The following is a 24294-nucleotide window of genomic DNA, read 5'->3' on the forward strand; positions in this document are numbered from 1 at the left end:
AGGCTGCTCCAGGTGTATGGGTAACTAACACAGGCAGCAGAGAAGAGCAAGGTGACCAACAAGCAGGAAAGGACTTCATTCTCCCAGCTGACACATGCGCTACCTGCCTACAGCTAACTCTATCACCATGAAAAGGCAGAAGAATTTGGTCCAGTCCAGAATTACTCACAAACCTCCAAGAGACAAACAGGGGAGATAGATTTAACCAATCTTCCTGAAAAGGAATTCAAAATAAAGGTTGTAACAATGCTGATGGACCTGCAGAGAAATATGCAAGAGTTAAAGGATCAAGTTGGGAGGGACAATACAGAAATAAAACAATCTCTGGAAGGACTTAAGGACACACTGGATAAGGTGTAAGAGGCTGGCAATGGAATAGAAATCAGAGAACAGGAACACAGAGAAGCTGAAGCAGAGAGAGATAAAAGGATTTCCAGAAATGAAAGAATATTAAGAGAACTGTGTGACCAATCCAAACAGAACAATATTTGTATTATACAAGTACCAGAAGAAGAAGAGAGAGAAAAAGGGACAGAAAGTGTCTTTGAAGAAATAATTGCTGAAAACTACCCCAAAATGGGGGAGGAAATAGTCTCAGACCATGGAGGCCCACAGAACTCCCAACATAAGGGAGCCAAAGAGGACAACACCAAGACATATAATAATTAAAATGGCAAAGATCAAAGACAGGATAGAATATTAGAGGCAGCCAGAGAGAGAAAAAAGTTCACCTACAAAGGAAAACCCATCAGGTGATCATCAGACTTCTCAACAGAAACCTTACAGGTGAGAAGAGAATGGCATGATATATTTAATGCTATGAAACAGAAGGGTCTTGAAGCAAGAATACTGTATACAGCACAATTATCATTCAAATATGAAGGAGGGATTAAACAATTCCCAGACAAGCAAAAGTTGAGGGAATTTGCCTCCCACAAACCACCTCTACAGGATATTTTAAAGGGACTGCACTAGATGGATGCCTAAGACTAAATAGAAGTCAACAGAGAAAATAAAATCACACCAAAGAAAGCAGACCAACCAAATACTAACTAAAGGCATAAAATAAAATCAACTACTCAGAAAAGCTGTCAAAGGAAACACAAAAGAACAGAATAAAACACCCAACATATAAAGAATGGAGGAGGAGGAATAAGAAAGGAGACAAATAAAGAATTATCAGACTGTGTTTATAATAGCTTAATAAGATAAATAAGTTAGATGATTAGATATTAAAGAAGCTACCCATTGAGCTTTGGTAACCACAAATCTAAAGCCTGCAATGGCAATAAGTACATATCTTTCAATAATCACCCTAAATGTAAATGGAATGAATGCACAAATCAAAAGACACAGAGTAATAGAATGGATAAAAAAGCAAGACCCATCTATATATTGCTTACAAGAGACTCACTTCAAACCCAAATACATGTACAGACTAAAAGTCAAGGGATGGAAAAAGATATTTCATACAAACAATGGGGAGAAAAAAGCAGGTGTTGCAGTATTACTATAGGACAAAATAGACTTCAAAACAAATAAAGTAACAAGAGATAAGTAAGGATATTGCATAATGATAAAGGGGTCTGTCCAACAAGAGGATATAACCATTATAAATATATATGCACCCAATACAGGAGCACCAACATATGTGAATTAAAGGAGGAAATAGAATGCAATGCATTCATTTTGGGAGACTTCAACACACAACTCACTCCAAAGGACAGATCCACCAGACAGAAAATAAGTAAGGACACAGATGCACTGAACAAAACACTAGAATGGATGGACCTAATAGACATCTACAGAACTCTACACCCAAAAGCAGCAGGATACACATTCTTCTCAAGTGCACATGAAACATTCTCCAGAATAGACCACATACTAGGCCACAAAAAGAGCCTCAGTAAATTCAAACAGATTGAAATTCTACCAACCAACTTCTCAGACCACAAAGGCATAAAGCTAGAAATAAACTGTACAAAGAAAACAAAAAGGCTCACAAACACATGGAGGCTTAACAACATGCTCCTAAATAATCAATGGATCAATGACCAAATTAAAATAGAGATCAAGCAATATATAGAGACAAAAGAAAACAACAGCACAAATTTCCAACTTCTGTTGCACGCAGTGAAGGCAGTTCTAAGAGGAAAGTTTATAGCAATCCAGGCCTTTTTAAAGAAGGAAGAACAATCCCAAATGAATAGTCAAAAGTCACAGTTATTGAAACTGGAAAAAGAAGAACAAATGAGGGCCATAATAGGAGGGACATAATAAAGATCAGAGAAGAAATAAATAAAATTGAGAATACAACAATGTAAACAATCAATGAAACCAAGAGCTGGTTGTTTGTGAAAATAAACAAAATAGATAAACCCTTAGCCAGACTTATGAAGAGAAAAAGAGAATCTGTACACATCAACAGAATCAGAAATGAGAAAGGAAAAATCACGACACACTCCACAGGAATACAAAAAATCATTAGAGAATACTATGAAAATCTATATGCTAACAAGCTGAAAAACCTAGAGGAAATGGACAACTTACTAGAAAAATACAACTTCCAATGCTGACCAAGGAAGAAACACAAAATCTAAACAGATCAATTACCAGCAAAGAAATTGAATTGGTTTTCAAAAAACTACCCAAGAACAAAACACCCAGGCCAGATGGATTCACCACTGAATTTTATCAGACATACAGAGAAGAATTAATACCTATTTTCCTTAAATTTTTGAAAACATAGAAGAGGAGGGAATACTTCCAAACTCATCACTCCAATATCAAAACCAGGCAAAGAGCCTACAAAAAAAAGAAAATTACAGACCAATAGCCCTGATGAATATAGATGTGGAAATACTCAACAAAATATTAGCAAACTGCATTCAAAAATACAAGAAGATCATACACCATGACCAAGTAGGATTCATCTCAGGGATGCAAGGATGGTACAACATTTGAAAATCCATCAACATCATCCAACACATCATCAAAAAGAAGGACAAAAACCACATAATCATCTACACAGATGCTGAAAAAGCATTCGACAAAATTCAGCATCCATGAATCATAAAAACTTCAACAAAATAGGCATAGAGGGCAAGAACCTCAACATAATAAAGGCCATATATGACAAACTCACAGCCAACATCATACTTAACAGCGAGAAGCTGAAAGTTTTTCCTCTAAGATCGGGTAAAAGACATGGATGCCCACTCTCTCCACTGTTGTTCAACATGGTACTGGAGGTACTGTCAACGGCAATCAGACAAAACAAAGAAATACAAGGCATCCAGATTCGTAAAGAAGAAGTCAAACTGTCACTATTTGCAGATGACATGATATTGTACAGAAAAAGCCCTAAAAACTCTACTCCAAAACTAATAGAACTAATAACGGAATTCAGCAAAGTAGCGGGATACAAAATTAATTCACAGAAATCTGTTGCTTTCATATACACTAACAATGAACTAATAGAAAGAGAAATCAGGAAAACAATTCCATTCACAAATGAATCAAAAACAATAAAATACCTAGGAATAAACCTAACCAAGGAAGTGAAAGGCCTATACCCTGAAAACTACAAGACACTCTTAAGGCAAATTAAGGAGGACACTAACAAATGGAAACTCATCCCATTCTCTTGGCTAGGAAGAATTAATATTGTCAAAATGGCCATCCTGCCTAAAGCAATCTGCAGATTCAATGCATGCCTATCAAAATACCAACAGCATTCTTCAATGAACTGGAACATAATAATTCTAAAATTCATATGGAACCAAAAAAACCTGAATAGACAAAGCAATCCTGAGAAGGAAGAATAAACCAGGGCAGAATCTCACTTCCCAACTTCAAGCTCTACTACAGAGCCACAGTAATCAAGACAATTTGGTACTGGCACAAGAACAGACCCATAGACCAGTGGAACAGAAGAGAGAGTCCAGATATTGACCCAAACATATATCCTCAATTAATATATGATAAAGGAGCCATGGACATACAATGGGGAAACAAAAGCCTCTTCAAAAGCTGGTTTTGGCAAAACTGGACAGCTACATGTAAGAGAATGAAACTGGATCACTGTCTAACACTATACACAAAATGTAAACTTGAAATGCATCAAAGATCAGAATATAAGTCATGAACCCATGAAACTCTTAGAAGAAAACATAGGCAAAAATCTCTTGGACATAAACATGAGCAACTTCTTCATGAACACATCTCCCTGGGCAAGGGAAACAAAAGCAAAAATGAACAAGTGGAACTACATCCAACTGAAAAGCTGATGTAAAGGAAAGGTCACCACCAATAGAACTAAAATGCATCCTACAGTATGGGAGAATATATTCATAAATGACAGATCCGAAAAACAGTTGACATCCAAAATATATAAAGAGCTCACGTACCTCAATAAACAAAAAGCAAATAATCCAATTAAAAAATGGTCAGAGGATCTGAACAGACAGTTCTCCAAAGGAGAAATTTAGATGGCCAACAGACACATGAAAAGATGCTCCACATCACTAGTCATCAGAAATGCAAATTAAAACCTCAATGAGATATCACCTCACACCAGTAAGGATCACCACCATCCAAAAGACAAAGAACAACAAATGTTGGCAAGGATGTGGAGAAAGGGAAACCCTCCTACACTGCTGGTGGGAATGTAAATTAGTTCAACCATTGTGGAAAGCAGTAATGAGGTTCCTCAAAAAATTCAGAATAGAAATACCATTTAACTCAAGAATTCCACTCCTAGGAACTTACCATAAGAATGCAGCATCCCGGAGGTGTTAGGGGGTGGAGCCAAGATGGCAGCATGAGTAGGACAGTGGGAATCTCCTCCCTAAAACATATATATATTTGAAAATACAACAAATACAACTATCCCTAAAAGACACACCAGAAGATACAGGACAACAGCCAGACCACATCCACACCTGTGAGAACCCAGCACCTGGCAAAGGGGGTAAGATACAAGCCCCGGCCAGGTGGGACCCGAGTGCACCTCACTCCAGCTCCCCGCAGGAGGAGAGGAGTCAGAGCCAGGAGGGAGAGGGAGCCCAGGACTGCTAAATAGCCAGCCCTAGCCATCTGCACCCAGGCGTGGGGTGCTGGATACCAGGGAAACAGGACAGTAATAACTGTGAGAGGGTCCCCGCAGTCGGCACCCCTGGGACAAAGAAAAGCAAGAGCTTTTTGAATGTCTTAAAGGGACAGGGACCCCACAGCAGAACGGAAGCATCCAGGGACACTTAGTCCAGCAGCTGGGGATCCTGGGGAACTCCGGGCACACCAACCCCCTGGGCAGCAGCTCTGAGACCCCTCATGGTGATAAACAGCCTCTCCGTGCCATCTGTTCCCACTCCAGCGTCTCGACATAGCAGAGCAGAAGGCTGAGGCTGGCCACGCCCACAGCAAGGGAGCTTCCTCCATAGAGGCTGGGCAAGAAACAGACCCAGTCTACGTGCAATTGTGCAACACAAGTGGCTAGGAGTCACTGTTGTCCCAGTAAAGAAAGGCCAGGAGCAAGTGGAAAAGGTCTTGGCTCTTCCAGCTGACAGATGAGTCAATAGCATACCACTGCATCTATCAACATGAAAAGGCAAAAAAATTTGATTCAGACCAGGCTAACCCAGACAGCTTTGACATCCTCTCCTGAGAAGGAATCTGGGGAGGGAGATTTAACTGATCTTCCTGAAAAAGAATTCAAAACAAAAGTCTTGCAGAGAAATACACAAGAACTAAGGAGGAAGAATACAGAAATAAAACAATCTCTGGAAAGACTTCAAAGCAGAATGGACGAGATGCTAGAGACCATTAATGGACTAGAAAACAGAGAACAGGAATGCAGAGAAGCTAATGCAGAGAGAGATAAAAGGATCTCCAGGAATGAAACAATATTAAGAGAACTCTGTGACCAATCCAAAAGGAACAATATTCATATCATAGGAGTACCAGAAGAAGAAGAAGAGAGAAAAAGGGATAGAAAGTATCTTTGAAGAAATAATTGCTGAAAACTTCCCCAAACTGAGGGACGAAATAGGCTCTCAGACCATGGAGGCCCACAGAACATCCAACACAAGGGACTCAAGTAGGACAACACCAAGACATGTAATAATTAAAATGGCAAAGATCAAGGACAAGGACAGAGTATTAAAGGCAGCCAGAGAGAAAAAAAAGGTCACCTACAAAGGAAAACCCATCAGGCTATCATCAGACTTCTCAACAGAAACCTTACAGGCCAGAAGAGAATGGCATGATATATTTAATGCACTGAAACAGAAGGGCCTTGAACCAAAAATACTATATCCAGCACGATTATCATTCAAATATGAGGGAGAGGTTAAACAATTCCCAGACAAGCAAAAGTTGAGGGAATTTACCTCCCACAAAGCACGTCTTCAGGGTATCTCAGAGGGACTGCTCTAGATGGGAACACACCTAAAAAGAGCACAGAACAAAACACCCAACATATGAAGAAGGGAGGAGGAGGAATAAGAAGGGAGAGAAATAAAGAATCATCAGACAGTGTTTATAACAGCACAATAAGCGAGTTAAGTGAGACAGTAAGATAGTAAAGAAGCTAACCTTGAACCTTTGGTAACCACAAACTTAAAGCCTGGAATGGCAATAAGTACATACCTTTCAATAATTACCCTATATGTAAATGGACTGAATGCACCAATCAAAAGACACAGAGTAATAGAATGGATAAAAAAGCAAGACCCATCTATATGCTGCTTACAAGAGACTCACCTCAAACCCAAAGACATGCACAGATTAAAAGTCAAGGGATGGAAAAAGATATTTCATGCAAACAATACGGAGAAAAAAGCAGGTGCTGCAATACTAGTATCAGATGAAATACACTTGAAAACAAAGAAAGTAACAAGAGATAAAGAAGGACATTACATAATGATAAAGGGCTCAGTGCAACAAGAGGATATAACCACTATAAATATGTATGAACCCAACACAGGAGCACCAACATATGTGAAACAAATACTAACAGAATTAAAGGAGGAAATAGAATGCAATGCATTCATTTTGGGAGACTTCAACACACCACTCACTCCAAAGGACAGATCCACCAGTCAGAAAACTAGTAAGGACACAGAGGCACTGAACAACACGCTAGAACAGATGGACCTAATAGACATCTATAGAACCCTACATCCAAAAGCAACAGGATACACATTCTTCTCAAGTGCACATGGAACATTCTCCAGAATAGACCACATACTAGGCCACAAAAAGAGCCTCAGTAAATTCCAACAAAAGATTGAAATCCTACCAACCAACTTTTCAGACCACAAAGGTACAAAACTAGAAATAAATTGTACAAAGAAAGTAAAAATGCTCACAAACACATGGAGGCTTAAAAACATGCTCCTAAATAATCAATGAATCAATGACCAAATTAAAATGGATATCCAGCTATATACGGAAATAAATGACAACAACAATACAAAGTCCCAACTACTGTGGGACACAACAAAAGCAGTCTTAAGAGGAAAGTATATAGCAATCCAGGCATATTTAAAGAAGGAAGAACAATCCCAAATGAATAGTCTAAAGTCACAATTATCGAAATTGGAAAAAGGAGAACAAATGAGGCCTAAGGTTAGCAGGAGGAGGGACATAATAAAGGTTAGAGAAGTAATAAATAATATTGAGAAGAATAAAACAATAGAAAAAATCAATGAAACCATGAGTTGGTTCTTTGAGAGAATAAACAAAATAAATAAGCCTCTAGCCAGACTTATTAAGAGAAAAGGAGAATGAACACACATTAACAGAATCAGAAATGAGAAAGGAAAAATCACTATGAACCCCAAGAAATACAAAGAATTATTAGACACTACTATGAAAACCTATATGCTAACAAGCTGGAAAACCTAGGAGAAATGGACAACTTCCTAGAAAAATACAACCTTCCAAGATTGACCCAGAAAGAAACAGAAAATCTAAACAGACCAATTACCAGCAATGAAATTGAAGCGGTAATCAAAAACTACCCAAGAACAAAACCCCCGGGCCAGATGGATTTACCTCGGAATTTTATCAGACATACAGAGAAGACATAATACCCATTCTCTTTAAAGTTTTCAAAAAAATAGAAGAGGAGGGAATACTTCCAAACTCATTCTATGAAGCCAACATCACCCTAATACCAAAACCAGGCAAAGACCCCACCAAAAAAGAAAACTACAGACCAATATCCCTGATGAATGTAGATGCAAAAATACTAAAAAAATATTAGCAAACAGAATTCAAAAATACACCATGACCAAGTGGGATTCACCCCAGGGATGCAAGGATGGTACAACATTCGAAAATCCATCAACATCACCCACCAAATAAACAAAAAGAAGGACCAAAACCACATGATCATCTCCAAAGATGCTGAAAAAGCATTTGACAAAATTCAACATCCACTCATGATAAAAACTCTCAACAAAATGGGCATAGAGGGAAAGTACCTCAACATAATAAAGGCCATATATGATAAACCCACAGCCAACATTATACTCAGCAGCGAGAAGCTGAAAGCTTTCCTCTGAGATTGGGAACAAGACAGGGATGCCCACTCTCCCCACTGTTATTCAACATAGTACTGGAGGTCCTAGCCCTGGCAATTAGACAAAAAACAAAGAAATGCAAGGAATCCAGATTACTAAGAAGAAGTTAAATTGTCACTATTTGCAGATGACATGATATTGCACATAAAAAACCCTAAAGACTCCACTCCAAAATTACTAGAACTAATACCAGAATTCAGAAAAATAGCAGGATACAAAATTAACCCACAGAAATTTGTGGCTTTCCTATACACTAACAATGAACTAATACAAAGTGAAATCAGGAAAACAATTCCATTCACAATAGCATCAAATAGAATAAAATACCTAGGAGTAAACCTAACCAAGGAAGTGAAAGACCTATACCCTGAAAACTGTAAGACACTCTTAAGAGAAATTAAAGAGGTCACTAACAAATGGAAACTCATCCCATGCTCCTGGCTAGGAAGAATTAATATTGTCAAAATGGCCATCCTGCCCAAAACAATATACAAATTTGATGCAACCTCTATCAAATTACCAACGGCATTCTTCAATGAACTGGAACAAATAGTTCAAAAATTCATATGGAAACACCAAAGACCCCGAATAGCGAAAGCTCTACTACAAAGCCACAGTAATCAAGACAATTTGGTACTGGCACAAGAACAAAGCCACAGACCAATGGAACAGAATAGAGACTCCAAACATTAACCCAAACATATATGGTCAACTAATATTCAGTAAAGGAGCCATGGACATACAATGGGGAAATGACAGTCTCTTCAACAGACGGTGCTGGCAAAACTGGACAGCTACATGTAAGAGAATGAAACTGGATCTAACCCCATACACAAATGGATCAAAGACTTGAATGTAAGTCATGAAACCATAAAACTCTTAGAAAAAAACATAGGCAAAATTCTCTTAGACATAAACATGAGTGACCTCTTCTTGAACATATCTCCCCAGGCAAGGGAAACAAACGCAAAAGTGAACAAATGGGACTATATCAAGCCGAAAAGCTTCTGTACAGCAAAGGACACTATGAATAGAACAAAAAGGTATCCTACAGTATGGGAGAACATATTCATAAATGACAGATCCGATAAAGGGTTGACATCCAAAATATATAAAGAGGTCACGCACCTCAACAAACAAAAAGCAAATAATCCAATTAAAAAATGGGCAGAGGAGCTGAATAGACAGTTCTCTAAAGAAGAAATTCAGATGGCCAACAGACACATGAAAAGATGCTCCACATCGCTTCTCATCAGAGAAATGCAAATTAAAACCACAAGATATCACCTCACACCAGTAAGGATGGCTACTATCCAAAAGACAAATAACAACAAATGTTGGTGAGGTTGTGGAGAAAGGGGAACCCTCCTACACTGCTGGTAGGGATGTAAATTAGTTCAACCATTGTGGAAAGCAGTATGGAGGTTCCTCAAAATGCTCAAAATAGAAATACCATTTGAACTAGGAATTCCACTTCTAGGAATTTACACGAAGAACGCAGCACTCAAGTTTGAAAAAGACAGATGCACCCCTATGTTTATTGCAGCTCTATTTACAATAGCCAAGATATGGAAGCAACCTAAGTGTCCATCAGTAGATGAATGGATAAAGAAGATGTGGTACATATACACAATGGAATATTACTCAGCCATAAGAAACAAACAGATCCTACCATTTGCAACAACATGGACGGAGCTAGAGGGTATTATGCTCAGTGAAATAAGCCAGGTGGAGAAAGACAAGTACCAAATGATTTCACTCATATGTGGAGTATAAGAACAAAGGAAAACTGAAGGAACAAAACAGCAGCAGAATCACAGAACCCAAAAATGGACTAATAGTTACCAAAGGGAAAGGGACTGGAGTGTCTGGGTGGGAAGGGAGAGATAAGGGTGGGGCAAAAGAAAGGGGGCATTACTATTAGTATGTATAGTGTGCAGGGCATGGGGAGGGCTGTGCAGCACAGAGAAGTAGTGATTTTACAGCATCTTACTACGCTGATGGACAGTGACTGAAGGGGTTTGTGGTGGGACTTGGTGAAGGGGGGAGCATAGTAAACATAATGTCTTTCATGTAATTGTAGATTAATGATACCAAAATTAAAAAATTCACTGCTTAATGGGAGTTAATAACAGAAAAAAAATGGATGCAGCATCCCAGTTTGAAAAAGATATATGCACCGCTGTTTATCGCAGCACTATTTACAATAGCAAAGAAATGGAAGCAACCTGTGTCCATCAGTAGATGAATGGATAAAGAAGATGTGGTACATATACATAATGGAATATCATTCAGCCATAAGAAGTAAACAAAGCCTATCATTTATAACAACGTGGATGGAGGTAGAGGGTATTATGCTCAGTGAAATAAGCCAGCCAGAGAAAGACAAGTATCAAATGATTTCACTCATCTGTGGAGTATAAGAACAAAGAGAAACCTGAAGGAGCAAAACAGCAGTAGATTCACAGGACCCAAGAATGGATTAACAGTTACCAAAAGGAAACAGACTGGGGAGAATGGGTGGGAAGGGAGGTAGCAGGAGGGGGATAAAAAGAAAGGGGGCATTATAATTAGCATGTATAATGTGGGGTGGGGTCACAGGGAGGGCTGTACAACACAGAGAAGAGAAGTGGAGATTCTATAACATCTTACTTCACTGATGGACAGTTACTATCACAGGATATGTGGGGGAAACTTGGTGTTGGGGGTGGTCTAGTAAACATAATGTTCCTCATGTCTTTGTAGATTAATGATACCAAAAAAATTGATTGATGAAAAAAATAGGATGTATAAAGGTAATTATAATTTTCAACTCTTTCTAAACTTTTAAATATATCATTTCTTTTTCAAGTCAAATTACATTGAATAGTAATTTTCACCAAAATGTTAAATAACCATCACAATTGTTGACACTTCTGTCCTGCTTCTGAACAACAATGTCACTATTAAGCATTTGATGGGATTTTATTTAAGATCATGTATGTAGATGTGTGTGTGTGTGCGTGCACATGCATGTGTCTGTTTTCAGCTGAGGGCATTGTATTGAAGAATATATATTTGAAACCATTACAATTTACTGTTAAAGAAAATCAGTGTCTGTAGCATTAATGAAAATCAGCTTAAAAATGTCAATGTCATTAGAGTGTTCATCTCAAATGAAATAGGTATTACACTAACCTTATTGGCTGTGGCCACCCTGCCTTTTGTCCCACCATTGTTCAATAAAGGGAAGAAAAGGAAAATTCTCATTATGAATAAAAAGATGAAATCTCAGCAGAGAATAGATATAAAAAAGTACCAAATGGAAAAAAGTTACTGAAATAAAAGATAACTTATGGGCTCAATAGCTTTATGAAGTTTACAGAGGAAAAGGTTAGTTAAACTGATGATACATCAATAGGAATTACTGAACTTGGGATTCAGTGTAAAAATGATTAACAGAAAAAAAAAGAGGCTCAGAGACATCAGAATACCAAAAATTCTACCAGACAGGTAACTAGAGTCCCAGAAAGAGAGAATATAGAGAGACAATGGAACAGAAAAACATATTTAAAGGAAAAAAAGGCTGATGTTTTCACAAATGTTGTGCAAAATATAAATCTCTAAACTTAAGAAGCTTAATAACTCAGTAGAACCCTAAACTGAATAAACTTGAAGAAAACAATCTTAGACATATCATAGTTAAATCACTGAAAATAAAAGATACAAAATAAATTTGAAAGCAACCAGAGAAAAATTACACATTATATAAAGAGGAACAAAGCTTCAAAAAGCAGAAGGCAGTGGAAAAATATTTTAATGTGTTCAGTACCTTAAAAACAACACACACACACAGAGTCAACACAGAGATCTACATTCCGTACAGATTTCATTTTATAATGAATAAAAAAAGGAATTTTCAGATAAATAAAAGCTAAGTGATTTCATTTCCCATCCAAGGAACTGCTAAATTATGTTCTTGTATCTTTGGGAACAAATTAGAGACATCAAAAATCATAAATAAGAGAAAAGAGAAAATACAAAAGTATGTTTTCCTTCAAATTTAAAAAAATAGTTAAGATCTCTTAAAGCAAAAATTATAACAAGTTATTTAAACATAATATATAACTATTTCATAAAATGCAGTGAAGATAAATACATAGATGCAGTTGTAAAATTTCCATATTTTATGTGATGTGTTACACTGTTAACTCTAATAGACTATGAAAAGTTAAGGAAGTATATTGTAATCCCTAGAGCAACTGATTTAAAAATTATGTGAAAAATGCCTACATAAAAATGAAAATGGAATTCTAAAAAGAGTTTCAAGTAATGCAAGAAGCAAAAAGAGGACAGAAAAGGAAAGACAAAATATAGGACTAACAGAAAACATAAACTGGTATACCTAAATCCATCTCATAAGTATTACATTTAGTAATAATGGACTAAATAGTCCAACTCTATGACATAAAACTGAACAAAAAAGCAAGACTCAATTATATGAGACATAATGGAAGGCTAATAATAATGTATCAAAATACATGAAACAAAAAGAGGATACAATTAAAGTGAAAAATAGACAATTCTATATTCATTAGGAGATTTTAATACACTCTCAGAAATTGATAGCACTAATCAAATATCAGTAAAATCATTGATCTTATTAACACTATCAACCACCTTGTTATATTCAATATTTAAAATATATAAAGCAGAAATGAACAGAAGTACAAGGAAAAATCCATCATAATGGAGATTTTTAACTTAACATCTCTCAGAATCAAAAAATATAAAACAGTAAAAATCAGGGGAGGAGGCTGAGAAAAAGATGCCAGAGTTGGAAGGCAAGGCAGAAACCTCCTCCCCAAAACACATAAAACATGAAAATACAGCAAATACAACTAAACCTGAAAAAGACCTGAAGACTGCAGAACAGACTACCTATATATGGGGAAGAAGAGAAAACCTCACAGAAAAGGGTAAAGTTGCAAAGCTGATGGAGTGGGATCTCCCCCTACCCCAGTCCAGATGTGGGAGAAAGATGAATGGAGCAGGGAGGGGATAAGTGCCCAGAACTGAGGAAGACCTGGTTCTGGAGATCTGCTCCAGGAGCACAATCCCACATACATGGTGTTCTGGTGATTAGTAAGGCTGGACAACAAAGACAAGCAGAACACTTGGGGAGGCTGAGATTTCAGCCTCTTGTGGAGAACAGGTATGCACCATTCCCCTGAGACAAAAGCAAAATGGGAGTTTGAAAGACTTCCCAGTGTGGGAGGGGTACTTGAGGGGTGAGTGTTGGATGGAGCTCTTTTATCAGGAGGAAAGGCAGGTGGATGATACCTCTCCAGCCAGCTCTTGGCCCCAGATAAGGAACTCTTAGGAGCCCCAGACACTCCATCCCCCTTGGTAGCAATGGCTGCCCCAAGACTCCTCCCTGCACACTGCAGCCTGTTGACAGCCGGCAGACAACCCACTTGGCCCAGCTGTAGTGTCAGACTTTGCTGCAGGGTAGGCAGAGAGGGACCCTCCCAGCTTTATAAGCTCCATTTCAGCCCAACCCCAGAGGTGCCTGCAGGAGCCAGTGCCAAGCCATCCCTTCCTCCCTGTGGGTGCCAGGTCCTGCGTGAAAGTCCTAGACAGTACAACACATAGGCCCACCCATGCCATCAACCCTGCAGCCCCCAACATTGCTTCAGGCTAGATAAAGGACATCCCTGTCCACAGCAACTCCAGCAGACTTCTGTGATGATCACAAATGTGTGCCCAAAGCAAATTGCCTTCCTAGAATTAGACCACTACAAGCCAGATAGAAAGGCAGTGCTGTGCACTTTACACCAATAGCTTGGACTCTTGCACTGTAAAGTAAAGAGTCCTGGGCTTCTGGGCACTAAAGGGCATCTACATCATGAAGCTATTATTTCATAGGAAGAAACATAAACCCTGAAGAAGTGTGGAGGCAGAGGAGTATGTTCTAAACAAAACTACAAGATAAAATACCAGAAAGAGGACTGAATGAAACAAATCACTAATGTTCTTGATAAAGATTTCAAAGTAAAAGTCATAAAAATTCTCACAGATCTATAGAAAAATATTCAAGATCCCAGGGAGGACTTCAGAAAAAATACAGAAGACTTTCAAATAAGCCACTCAGAGCTGAAGAATACAGTATTTTGTATGAAACATGCAATGGAGGGATTTAATAGCAGATTATCACAGGTTGAAGAAGCTATAAATGATATGGAATTTAGGGATCAGGAAAGATATGACAGCAGAAGCAGAGAGAAAAGAGGATCTCTAGGAATGAAAGAATAATAAAAGAGCTGAGTGACCAATCCAAATGGAACAATACTTGTATAATAGGGGTACCAGAAGGAGAAGAAGGAGACAAAGGGATAGAAAATCTCTTTGAGGAAATAATTGTTGAAAACTTCCCCAATATGGGGAAGGAAATAGGCACTAAGGTCATGAAAGCTCAGAGAGCCCCTAACAAAAGGAACCCCCAGACAACTGTACTCTAGACATATAATAATTAAAATTGCAAAGATCAAGGATAAGGGGAGAGTATTGAAAGCAGCTAGAGAGAGAAAAAAGATTATATATAAAGGAATTTCTCTCAGGCTATCAGCAGACTTCTCAGCACAAACCTTATAGGCCAGAAGGATGTATTGTAGTATGATTTATTTAATGTAATGACACAGAAGGACCTCCAACCAAGAATCCTCTAAGTGGCAAGAGTATCATTTAAATTTGAAGGAGGGATTAAACAATTTTCAGATACACAAAAGTTGAAAGATTTCACCACAACTAAGCCAGCCCACAGGATATGTTAAAGGAACTGCTATAGATGACAATGTTCCTAAGGCTAAACAGCTATCACCAGTGAAAATAAACCCACAGTAAAGGTAATAGAACAAGTAATTACCAAACAAGTATGAAATTAAATTAAAACAAAAGAAGAAAAATCAACTATACACAATATCAGTCAAGGTATTCACAAAAAGTGCAGATTATGACATCTAATACATAAAGTGTGACGGAGTAAGAAGAAGAAGAAAAAAGTACCTTTAGATTGTGTTTCAAATAGATGCACACAAAAAGAAAGATGCAGAAAGGAAAGAAGGGAGGGAGGGAGGAAGGAAGGAAAATCCAATCACAACACTAAAGAATTACAAGAGAAGAGTATAAGAGAGGAAAAAAGGAACAGAGAGTAGATATAAAAACAACCAGAATATAATAAAATTGCAATAACTATATATCAATCAATAATCATCTTAAATGTAAATGTACTGAATGCACCAATCAAAAGACATAGAGTGGCAGAATAAATTTTAAAAAGACCCATTTATATGCTATAAATATACAGGAGATTCTTTTCAGACCTAAGACATACACAGATTTAAAGTGAAGGAATAGAAAAAGATATTTCATGCAAACAAATAATAGGGAGAAAAAAGCAGGAATAGCAGGATTTGTATCAGAGAAAATAGATTTCAAAACAAAGAAAGTAAAAAGAGACAAAGAAAGAAATTACATTAATGATAAAGGGGTCAATCCGACAAGAGAATATTACCATTATAAATATCTATGTACCCAATACAGGCATACATACATACGTAAAATGAATATACTGCAATGCATTCATTTAAGGAGATTTTAACACACAACTCACATCAATAGACAAGAAGTCCTGAGGAAACTTTTGGGAGTGAAGGATATGTTCACTATCTTTACTGAAGTGATGATTTCACAAATGTATATGCATATCAAAATTTATCAAACTATATTTTATATATGCTCTAAAATACATCAATTATATCTCAATAAAACTGTTAAAATATATTTTTTGAAATGGAGCAATGAAAAAAATTAGCAAATATTTAAACAGTACACAGTAAAAAACACAATTTAAAGTTGTCCCTCTGTGTAAGAGCTCAGAAATGCACATTCTGCTCAGGCACACTTGAAATTTTATGCAATTAGTTATGAATTTCTGACCATAAGCAAATCTCAGTGAACTTGATAGATCTACTATCATGCCACATTCTCTGACTATAACTAGAAATCTGTAATACAAAACTTAGAAATTGCAAAACACATGTCTAAATAATTCACAGGTCAAAGGAGAAGTATAATAGGAATTAGAAAATACCTTAGCTGAATATTAATGAAAATTACATATTATTAACAAAATTAACTTTAAAATTTAAGGGATATAGTGAAAGTGTTACTTAGAGAAAATTTTTATTTTAGGAAATCAAAATAGCTGAAACAAAAGGGTACAAAATGAACCTGAAGAATGTAGATAGATATGACAATTGTTTAACTATGTTATGGTGAGGCAGCAGGAATTTAGTCTGATCTATATACTATAAGAGACACAGGTGGAGCAAAAAAAGATGGCAGCATGAGAAGTGAGGCAGAAATCTCCTCCCCAAACCACATATAATATGAAAACACAGCAAATACAAATATTCATAAAAGATGACAAGAAATAAGATTGCACCAGCAAGTCTACATCTGGGAAAAGAGAGCAGAAAATCTACCTCATGGAAAAGGGTCAAGTAACAAAGCTACAACCTGGAATCCCCCCACCCCTGCTTACCAGCTGGAGGAAGAGAAACAGAGTGGGGAGGGAGTAGAAGTCCAGGACCGCTAAATACCCAGGGTTAGAAATCTACTCTGGGAGCACAAACCCACATTGCATGGTGCTCTGGAGATCAGAGGGGTTAAAAAGCAAAGTCATAGACAGATTACAGCTACTTGTAGAGAAAATGTTTTCACAATTGGCTGCTCTGGGATAAAAGAAAGGTGGGCACTTTGAAAGACTTCCTAACAGTGAGAGGGCTGCTAATCGGTCAAGGGTTGCACACAGCTTGCTCCTCAGGAGAAGGAACAGGTGGATAAAATCGTCCTGATACACTCAGCCTGGCAGGTTGGGAACTTTCAGAAGCTTCACGCGCTCCATCCCCCTGGCTGGCAAAGCAGCCCCAAGGCCCCCCACTGCGATAAGCAGCCTGCCACTCCCTCCTCCCTTCCAGCACCTACAGGCAAACTTGCAGTTCATGCCATTGTGCCAAGCCAGCTGTAGGACAGGCCCACCTACAGCAAGTACAGCAGCTTAAAGCAGAGGCTGCTCCTTGCACACAGCTAACTGGCCCTGACAGGGAAGGCAGGCATTGTGGCTGGGAAGCAGGAAAGGGCACTGTCCTCCTGGTAGGCAGCAGCTCTGTTTGCCTGTGGAACCTGCCATCATTCCATGTCAGCAGGAGGGTAGCTCCACCTACAGCAGCTTGGGGCCTTAACGCAGAGGCTGCTCCCTGAGTGTGGCTCAATGGACCTGATCGTGGAGGCTGGCTCTATTGCCAGAAAGCAGGAAAGAGCTCGCTCTTTAGGGTAGGCACAGGCACTGCATGCCAGTGACCACTACAATCACTCCAGATGCTGGGCAGCTCAGAAGAGCAGAGCTTCTGGGCACTAGAGGGTGCCACCTACACAAACCTAATATTTTTCATTAGCCAACAGGATTATGAAAAGGCAGAAGAACCTTGATCAATCCAAAATCCCTCAAACACCAGAAATAGGGCTCAGTGAAATTTAAATAACCAATCTTCCTGAAAAAGAATTCAAAATGAAACTCATAAGCATGCTAATGGAGCTACAGAAAATATGCAAGAGGTAAGGGATGAATTCAGGAGGGAGATAGACACCTTGAAAAATACAGTTGCTGAAATGAAACATTCAATGGAGGAATTTAAAAGTAGATTAGATGAGGTAGAGAAGATGGTAAATGGAATAGAAATTAGAGAACAGGAATACAAAGAAGCCTAGGCAGAGAAAGAAAACAGGATCTCTAGGAATGAAAGAATATTAAGAGAACTGTGTGACCAATTCAAAAGGAACAATACCCGCATTACAGGGGTACCAGAAGAAGAAGAAGAGAGAAAAAGAGATAGAAAGTGTCTTTGAAGAAATAATTGCTGAAAATTTCCCCCATCTGGGGAAGGAAATAGTCTCTCAGGCCATGGAAGTCCACATATCTCGGAACACAAGGGATCCAAGGAAGAAAACACTGAGACATATAATAATTAAAATGGCAAAGATCACGGGCAAGGACAGAATATTAAAAGCAGCCAGAAAGAGGAATAAGATCACATACAAAGGAAAACCCAACAGGCTATCATCAGACTTCTCAGCAGAAATCTTACAGGTCAGAAGGGAGTGGCATGATATATTTAATGTAATGAAGCAGAAGGGCATCCAACAATACCAAGAATACTCCACTCAGCAAGATTATCATTTAAATTTGAAGGGATTAAACAATTTATAGATAAGCAAAAGTTGAGGGAATTTACCTCCCACAAACCATTTCTACAGTGTATTTTAAAGGGATTGCTCAAGATGGAAGCACTCCTAAGTCTAAATAGCTGTCACCAGAGAAAATAAAGTCACAGTAAAGAAGTAGACCAATACTGACCAAATGCAAAATTAAAACAGCTAACCACAAAGCCAGTCAAGGGATACACATAGAGTATAGAATATAACACCTAACATATAAAGAGAGGAGGAGGAAGAAAAAGAAGGGAGAAAAAGTAGAATCTTCAGATTGAATTTATAATAGCATTATAAGGAGTTAAGTTAGATTGTTAGATAGTAAAGAAGCTTCCCCTGAACCTTTGGTAACCATGAATCCAAAGCCTGCAATGGCAATAAGTATGTATCTATCAATAATTACCCTAAATTTAAATTGACTGAATACACCAATCAAAAGACATAGAGTTACAGAATGGATAAGGAAGACCCATCTATATATGCTGCCTACAAGAAACTCACTTCAAATCCGAAGACATACACAGACTAAAAGTGAAGGGATGGAAAAAGATATTTCATGCAAATAATAGGGAGAAAAAAGCAGGAATTGCAATATTTGTATCGGATAAAATAGACTTCAAAACAAAGAAAGTAACAAGAGACAAAGAAGGACATTACATAGTGATGAAGGGGTCAGTCCAACAAGAGGATATTATCATTATAAATATCTATGCATTGAACATAGGAGCACCCAAATATGTGCAACAAATACTACCAGAATTAAAGGGGAAAAAAGAAGGCAATGCATTCATTTTAAGAGAATTCAACACACCACTCACTCCAAAGGACGTATCAACAAGACGGAAAATAAGTAAGGAGACAGAGGCACTGAACCACACATTAGAACAGGATCTAACAGACATCTACAGAACACTCCATCCAAAAGCAACAGGATACACATGCTCCTCAAGTGCACATGGAACATTTTCCAGAATACGTCACATACTAGGCCACAAAAAGAGTCTCAGTAAATTCAAAAAGATTGAAATTGTACCAGCCAGCTTCTCAGATTGCAAAGGTATGAAACTACAAATAAATTGTGCAAAGAAAACAAAAAGCCCACAAACACGTAGAGGCTTAAAGACATGCTCCTAAATAATCAATAGATCAATGACCAAATTAAAAAAGAAATGAGCCTACACATGGAGACAAATGAAAATTATAGCACAATACCCCAACTTTTGTGGGATGCAGCGAAGCCACTTCTAGGAGGAAAGTATATAGCAATTCAGGCCTATTTAAAGAAGGAAGTACAATCCCAAGTGAACAGTGCAAATTCACAATTAATGAAACTGGGAAAAGAAGAACAAATGAGGTCCAAAATCATTTGAAGGAGAGACATAAAATAGATCAGAGAAGAAATAAATAAAATTGAGAAGAATAAAACAATAGAAAGAATTAATGACACCAAGAGCTAGTTCTTTCAGAAAATAAAGAAAACAGATAAACCCCAAGCCAGACTTACCAAGAAAAAGAATTTACACACATAAACAGAATCATAAATAAGAAAGGAAAAATCACTATGGACACAAAAGAAATACAAAGAAATATTAGAGAATACTATGAAAAATTATATGCTAACAAACTAAATAACCTAGAAGAAATGGACAACTTTCTAGAAAAATACAACCTTCCAAGGCTGGCCCAGGAAGAAGCAGAAAATCTGAACAAAGCAATTAACAGCAATGAAATTGAATCAGTAATCAGAAAAATACCCAAGAGCAAAACCCCCAGGCCAAATGGCTACACCGCTGAAATTTATCAGACATTTAGAGTAGACATAATACCCATTATCATTAAAGCTTTCCAAAGAGTATAAGAGGAGAGAATACTTCCAAACTCATTCTATGAAGCCAACATTACTCTAATACCCAAACTAGGAAAAGACACCATAAAAAAGAAAATTACAGATCAATATCCTTGATGAACATAGATGCAAAAATCTGCAGCAAAATATTAGGAAACTGAATTCAAAAATACATCAAAAAGATCATCCATCATGATCAAGTGGGATTTATTCTGGGGATGCAAGGATGGTAGAACATTTGAAATCCATCAACAACAAGAAGGACAAAAACCACATGATCATCTCCATAGATGCTAAAAAAGCATTCAACAAAATTCAACACCCATTCATGATAAAAACTTTCAACTCAATGGGTATAGAGGAAAAGTACCTCAACATAACAAGGGCCATATACGACACACAGTCAACATCATACTTAACAGTGAAAAACTGAAAGCTTTTCTTCTAAGACTGGGAACAAGACAAGGATGTCCCTTCTCTTCATTTTTATTCTACATAGTACTGGAGCTCCTAGCCATGGCAATCAGACAACACAAAGAAAGAAAAGGCAGCCAGATAGGCAAGGAACAAGTTAAACTGTCACTCTTTGCAGATGACATGATATTATACATTAAATATCCTAAAGAATTCACTCCAAAACTACTAGAAGTAGTACTTATTTCAGCAAGTTGCATGATACAAAATTAATACACAGAAATCTGTTGCATTCCTACATACTAATGATGAACTAGCAGAAGAGAAATCAGGAAAAACAATTCCATTCACATTGCATCAAAAAGAATAAAATACCTAGGAATAAACCTAGCAAAGTGAAAGAACTATACCATTAAAACTACAAGACACTCGAGAGAAATCAAAGACACCAATAAATGGAAATACATCCCATGCTTATGGGTAGGAAGAATTAATATTGTCAAAATGGCCATCCTGACCAAAGTAATCTACAGATTCAATGCAATACCTATTAAAATATCAACAGCATTCTTCAGTGAACTAGAATAGTTCTAAAATTCATATGGAACAACAAAAGACAAAGCAATCCTTAGAAGGAAGAATAAAGCTGTGGGGAGTGCGCTCCCCAACTTCAGGCTCTACTACAAAGTCACAGTAATCAAGACTTCTTCGTACTGGCACAAGAACAGAGCCATAGATCAATGGAATAGAATATGGAGTCCAGATATAAACCTACACATACATGGCCAATTAATACATGATAAAGGAGCTATGGACATACAATGGAGAAAGGACAGCCTCTTCAACAACTGGTGTTGGCAAAACTGGACAGCTATATGTAAGAGAATGAAAATGGATTATTAATTCCATATACAAAAGTAAACTTGAAATGGATCAAAGACCTGAATGTAAGTCATGAAACCATAAAACTTTTAGAAGAAAACATAGGCAAAAATCTCTTGAATATAAACATGAGCAAATTTTTCATCAACATACCTTCTCAGGCAAGGGAAACAAAAGCAAAAATGAACAAATGGGACTACATCAAAATAAAAAGCTTCTATACAGCAAAGGATATCATCAGTAGAACAAAAAGGCATCCTACAGTATGGGAGAATATATTCATAAATGACATATCCAATAAGAGGTTAACATCCAAAATACATAACGAGCTCACATGCCTCAACACCCAAACAGCAAATAACCCGATTAAAAAATGGGCAGAGGATATTAACAGACAATTCTCCAAAGAATTTCAGATGGCCAACAGGCACATGAAAAGCTACTCCACATCACTAATTATTCAGAGAAATAGAAATTAGAACCACAGTGAAATATAACCTTACACCAGTTAGGATGGCGAACATCCAAAAGAGAAACAACAACAAATGCTGACAAAGATGTGGAGAAAGGGGAATCCTCCTACACTGTTGGTGAGAATGTAAATTAGTTCAATCATTGTGGAAAGCAATACGGAGGTTCCTCAAAAAACTCAAAATAGAAATACCATTTGACCCAGGAATTCCACTACCAGAAATTCATGCAAAGCAAGCAAGATCACAGATTCAAAAAGACATATGCACCCCTATGTTTATCACAGCACTATTTATAATAGCCAAGATATGGAAGCAACCTAAGTGTCCATCAGTAGATAAATGGATAAAGAAGGTGAAGTACACATACACAATGTAATATTATTCAGCATAAGAAGAAAACAAATCCTACCATTTGCAACAACATTGATGGAGCTAGAGGGTATTATGCTCAGTGAAATAAGCCAGATGGAGAAAGACAAGTACCAAATGATTTCACTCATATGTGGAGTATAAGAACAAAAGAAAACTGAAGGAACAAAACAGCAGCAGAAGCACAGAACCCAAGAATGGACTAACAATTACCAAAGGGAAAGGGACTGGGGAGGACGGGTGGGAAGGGAGGGATAAGGGCGAGAAAAAAGAAAGGGGGCATTACGATTAACATGTATAGTGTGGAGGGGGCACGGGGAGGGCTGTGCAACACAGAGAAGACAAGTAGTGATTTTACAGCATCATACTATGTTGATGGACAGTGACGGTGAATGGGTATGTGGGGGGGACTTGGTGAAGGGGGGAGCCTAGTGAACATAATGTCCTTCATGTAATTGTAGATTAATGATACCAAAATAAAACTAATAAAAAAAAAGAGAAAACAAATCCTACCATTTGCAACAACATTGATGGAGCTGTAAGATATTATGCTCAGGGAAATAAGCCAGGCTGAGAAAGAGAAGTACCAAATGATTTCACTCATCTGTGGAGTACAACAACAAAGCAAAAATTAAAGGAACAAAACAGCAGCAGACTCACAGAACCCAAGAATAGACTAACAGTTACCAATGGGAAAGGGACTGCGGAGGGTGGGTGGGAATGGTGGGATAAGGGGATTAAGGGATATTAAGATTAGCACACATAATTTAGGTGGGGCATGGGGAAGGCAGTATAGCACAGAGAAGACAAGTAGTGACTCTATAGCATCTTACTATGCTGATGGGATAGTGACTGTAATGGGGTATGTGGTGGGGACCTGATAACAGGAATGTAGTAACCACAATGTTGCTCATGTGAAACCTGAGCATAAGATTGTAAATCAGTGATACCTTAATAAAAAAAAAAGAGAGAGAGAGAGACACAGATACCGAGGTTTCCAACAGCCTATGAAAAGAATTTCACCACTTCCAACAGGAAAACAGAATTACAGTAAACAATGAAAATTGATAAAATAAATATGAATATGGCAAATATAATGAAGTATCAAATATCCAATCAAGCAAAGGATCTGAAGGAAGTAAACAGAAAACTTATGAAGAAATATATTACACACTTGCAAATAAAAGGTATAGGCTTCTACAATGGCAATCCTTAAAGCATCTCAGAGTATCTAAATGTAAAATAATCTCTAGGTAAAACTGCTAGGTTAAATTTTGAAATAATTTAATCATTTGCAGATGCAGCATGCAACTGTGGTACCAAAAAATGGCAGATCAACAGATGGAATAATTCCATCTGATGATTTATGGGTCCCCCATTAAAAAAAATACCACTTTTTTCTAAATATGAC

At 37.6% G+C, this 24294-nt stretch overlaps 1 protein-coding gene across 11 annotated transcripts in view; it reads right to left on the reverse strand.

Annotated features, from left to right (window-relative positions):
• Nucleotides 1–24294, reverse strand: part of STXBP5L (syntaxin binding protein 5L) — a 415289-nt gene that overhangs the window by 194704 nt on the left and 196291 nt on the right. The gene's annotated exons all lie outside the window — the stretch shown is intronic.

Source organism: Manis javanica, chromosome 3, assembly GCF_040802235.1.
Source record: "Manis javanica isolate MJ-LG chromosome 3, MJ_LKY, whole genome shotgun sequence".
Taxonomy (NCBI): domain Eukaryota; kingdom Metazoa; phylum Chordata; class Mammalia; order Pholidota; family Manidae; genus Manis; species Manis javanica.